A 4,225-nucleotide genomic window follows, 5' to 3' on the forward strand; every position below is an offset into this window, starting at 1 on the left:
TTACCACCCACTTAGGGCTGCACTCTCAAGCAACCCGACTCACGGGAGGCTTCATCCCGGGCGCGCAACGGCGGAGACGGGCCTGGCACCCACTCTGGGACAAGCCCCTGTCAGGGGGACTTGCACCGTCGCAAACACCCGAGAACGTCGCCTCCCATACACCACATTTCCCGACCGCCTGCAAGGACGGGGGATTCGGTGCTGGGCTCGGTCCCGTTTCGCTCGCAGCTACTCGGGGAATCCCTGTTGGTTTCTTTTCCTCCGCTTAGTGATATGCTTAAATTCAGCGGGTTGTCTCGCCTGATCTGAGGTCGACAACGGATACATCGCTTTCGCCCATTCCAGCACGACCGAGTACGACGCCCTGCCACGTCCTTACGGACGAGGCTGGCAGGCGGCACAACGCCTGCGCGCGTGCGTCATACGAGCGGTATGCCGAAAAGGACTCGACACGTTCGAAAACCCAGCGCCAACCGAGTGCGACGCCCTACCACGTCCTTCGCCCAACACGGAGCTACTTATAGACGAGGCTGGCAGGCGGTGAACCGCCTGCGCGCGTGCGGCGCACGAGCAGTTGCGTGGTAAGCGACCGTGTCTGAAGCCCAAACACCACCGAGGCAAAGATCGCCTTAGCAGCGCGCCGCTTCAGCGGGCACCGCAGGGGCGACTAAAACCTGGCGGGAGGCATCGTCTCGTGTAGCGTCGCCCCTGCCCCAACTGGAGTGGCCCAGTCTTTAGGGGACAGAGACTGCGAAGCACTTGGACCGACGGCGGACTACGACGGAACGCTTCAGCTCCGCCAACGGGGCACCCACGCTCTCGAAGGAGACATTTTCCGTTTCGCGGCAATTCTCCGCCGTGCCGTGACTCTTCTCGCTCGCAGACGGCGCTGTCGCGTCGAACCGCTTTCGGGGGCCACCCTTCTCCTCCCCGCTCCTCGCAAGAATCTGCCGATTCCCATTCCTGCGACGAAGCCCGGAAGGGCGCCCACACAGCTGCGGTGACGTGAACGAGCGACCAGCTCTGGAGCTCGACGTACTTCGAAGGCAAACAGCGCAAATTGCGATCGCGCTGGCTTTGCGCACGGCGCGGGAATCGGCCGGCGTTTCATTCCCACGTTTTCCGTGCACGCAAGCGTGCGCTTCCGACTCTCTCGCAAACGTGCGCGCTACATGGCAACAGACGTTCGCGCCTCGTGCTTGGACCGCTCTTTCCCTGCAGGTATCCGACTCCATCCTGCGGCGGTCTTACTAGAGGCGCGCACTCGTCACGCTGCAGTAGTATTGCCTCGTTTCCGTCTTTTCGAAGAATTGGCACAACGGTTTGCCACCGTCTCCCTCTCGTGAGGCCGCTGGCGCGTGGCTTTAGCGCTCAACGTACTGTCCATGATGCCGACGCGGTCAAAACGAGTCGACGGACGCACGTTCCCTGTGCGCCGAAGTCTCTCTTGATATGTGATCCGACCCTCAGACAGACGAAGCCAAGGGAAGACCCAAGGCCGCAATGTGCGTTCAAAGAATCAGTGCTCAGTGTGTCCTGCAATTCACACCAAGTCTCGCAGCTGGCTGCGTTCTTCATCGACCCGAGAACCGAGTGATCCACCGCTTAGAGTCGTGAAAAATAGTTTGTTCAATTCAGTACAGTACAACCAGGGTTTTAGGCACGTGGCGTCTCCCTGTGTGTGGTTTCGAAGAGCGCCTTTCGGCGTGCGCTCCTCCAGTCTCGCTCTTTCGGCGGCCGCGTCTCAGCAGCTGAAAGCCTAATGGCACTCCACTCCTGCTACTCGCGCGTGTGTTTTGCGCCCACGCCTTCCTCGCTTGCCCTCGAGGCACCTTATGCCGTTTGCGCGCACTCGAAGCCGGTTTTACCTGCCAACCATCCACCGGACCCGTGTGTCTCGTGTGCACGTTCACATCGCTCCACTAAAAATTGCAAAGAGCGACAGAGCCATGATTAGGGCTAAGCCGCTGTGGAGTCTTTAACGGCTACACGGCCACGGGCAGGGCTTCACCCCCATCGACGTGCTTCGCTTCAGTCAGCAGTAGGTTCATAGAAGGGCCTCAAACACACACACACTTTCGCATCGGCAGATCGCCGCAGCATAACCGCTGTTGATCCAACAGCCTACTTGAGACGAAAGACAAGAGCCCGGCGCGCGTACTCGCGCAGCTCTCCAAAACCACTCGGCCAGTGCCAGGGACGGCTCCCTGCGCCGGCGCCACAACAAGTCTACTTGAGGCGGAAGACGAAGCCAGCAAGGGCCTGGCCGCAAGTGCGTTCGAAACCGGGACTACAGTCCCTCGTCTGTCCGTACTTCCTCTTTCGACGTGCGGCGCCTTCCCAAAGCGCACAAGTCCGCTAACCGCAGAACGCTTCCGACGTAGCAAAGCCGCGTTTCCTTCGGTACTTCGCAGCAACGCCGCCTTTCCCTCGGCGGCGGGCGAATAGCCTGCAGACGTCGTCGCATTAAACCGCGATCTCGACACCTCGCGCGTCACGAGCAGGAGCCGACCGGCAGCCTCCGGCCCTTTCGGACTCGGTGGCATTTGCCGCGGAGGACGGGAGAGCACTTTAGGCCACGGTTCCTTCCGTACTTGGCAGCCGCACCCTCATACCGACAGTTCCATGACCGACCGAGCGCCACACCGTTCCTTTAGTACTTGGGTGGCAACAAAGTCGGGTCGTTACTCCATACTCGCCGCAGGAAGCGACCGGCAGCCGCCAGCCTTTTCAGACTCGGCAGCGTTTGCCGCGGAGGACGGGAGAGCGCTCGCACCACGGTTCCGTGTGTGTACTAAGCGGCAGCGGCATTAGCTCTCGACCGTCAGTTCCTTGACCGACCGCACGCTTCGCCGTTCCCCTCGTACTGGGCAAAGCAGCAGGTCGGGTCGTCTTACTCCCATTCCGCGCAAGAGCGCCAAAGCGGACAGAAAGCCCACCCAGTGTGCGTTACGCCGTTTCTACCCGCGGGCGCGGCCAAGCCAACCGTCCAAGGTTGCAGCCGGCGTCCACTGGGCGCAACAAATTTGGCACGGGGCGCCCCTCAAAATTCAGGCAGTCCCCGGCATGTTCGGGTATAGCCGTCCCCGCGTCCAAGCGGGGCCAGCGGCGGAAAGCGTCGGGCGCAGCGAGCTGCTTCACCCACACGGGGTAGAAACAATGGCGCTCGCCACCCTTCACAATCCGGTAATGATCCTTCCGCAGGTTCACCTACGGAAACCTTGTTACGACTTTTACTTCCTCTAAATGATCAAGTTTGGTCATCTTTCCAACAGACCGGCGCAACCGAAAGGCCGCGCCGGACATCGGTCCGAAGACCTCACTAAATCATTCAATCGGTAGTAGCGACGGGCGGTGTGTACAAAGGGCAGGGACGTAATCAACGCGAGCTTATGACTCGCGCTTACTGGGAATTCCTCGTTCAAGGGGAACAATTGCAAGCCCCTATCCCAATCACGAAAGAAGTTCCACGGGTTACCCAGTCCTTTCAGACAGGGATAAAGACACGCTGCTTCCTTCAGTGTAGCGCGCGTGCGGCCCCGGACATCTAAGGGCATCACAGACCTGTTATTGCTCTGTTTCGTGCGGCTAGGAGCCGCTTGTCCCTCTAAGAAGGTTGTAAGGTGCTGGGAACCCCGCACCTATTTAATAGGCTAGAGTCTCGTTCGTTATCGGAATTAACCAGACAAATCGCTCCACCAACTAAGAACGGCCATGCACCACCATCCACCGAATCAAGAAAGAGCTCTCAATCTGTCAATCCTCCCAGTGTCCGGGCCGGGTAAGTTTTCCCGTGTTGAGTCAAATTAAGCCGCAGGCTCCACTCCTGGTGGTGCCCTTCCGTCAATTCCTTTAAGTTTCAGCTTTGCAACCATACTTCCCCCGGAACCCAAACACTTTGGTTTCCCGGAAGCTGCCCGCCGAGTCATTTGAGTAACTCAGGCGGATCGCTGGTTGGCATCGTTTATGGTCAGAACTAGGGCGGTATCTGATCGCCTTCGAACCTCTGACTTTCGTTCTTGATCAAAGAAAACATTCTTGGCAAATGCTTTCGCAGTAGTTCGTCTTGCGACGGTCCAAGAATTTCACCTCTAGCGCCGCAATACGAATGCCCCCGTCTGTCCCTCTTAATCATTACCTCGTATTCCAAAAACCAACAGAACAGAAACGAGGTCTTGTTCTATTATTCCATGCAAGTTTATTCAGGCGACTCGCCTGCGTTGAG

At 58.7% G+C, this 4,225-nt stretch overlaps 2 non-coding genes across 2 annotated transcripts in view; both read right to left on the minus strand.

The window, feature by feature from the left end:
• LOC140214963 (large subunit ribosomal RNA) overlaps positions 1-314 on the minus strand; it is a 3,959-nt gene extending 3,645 nt beyond the window's left edge. The window contains exon 1 of the ribosomal RNA XR_011891889.1: positions 1-314. This exon is cut by the window's left edge and continues 3,645 nt beyond it. This is a non-coding gene — a ribosomal RNA (large subunit ribosomal RNA).
• A 1,146-nt stretch (positions 315-1,460) lies between these two features.
• On the minus strand, positions 1,461-1,613 carry LOC140214965 (5.8S ribosomal RNA). The gene has a single exon (XR_011891890.1). It is a non-coding gene; the product is annotated as a 5.8S ribosomal RNA (ribosomal RNA).
• Between the last annotated feature and the right edge of the window lie 2,612 nt (positions 1,614-4,225).

This window comes from Dermacentor andersoni, unplaced genomic scaffold, assembly GCF_023375885.2.
Source record: "Dermacentor andersoni unplaced genomic scaffold, qqDerAnde1_hic_scaffold ctg00000766.1, whole genome shotgun sequence".
Lineage (NCBI taxonomy): Eukaryota > Metazoa > Arthropoda > Arachnida > Ixodida > Ixodidae > Dermacentor > Dermacentor andersoni.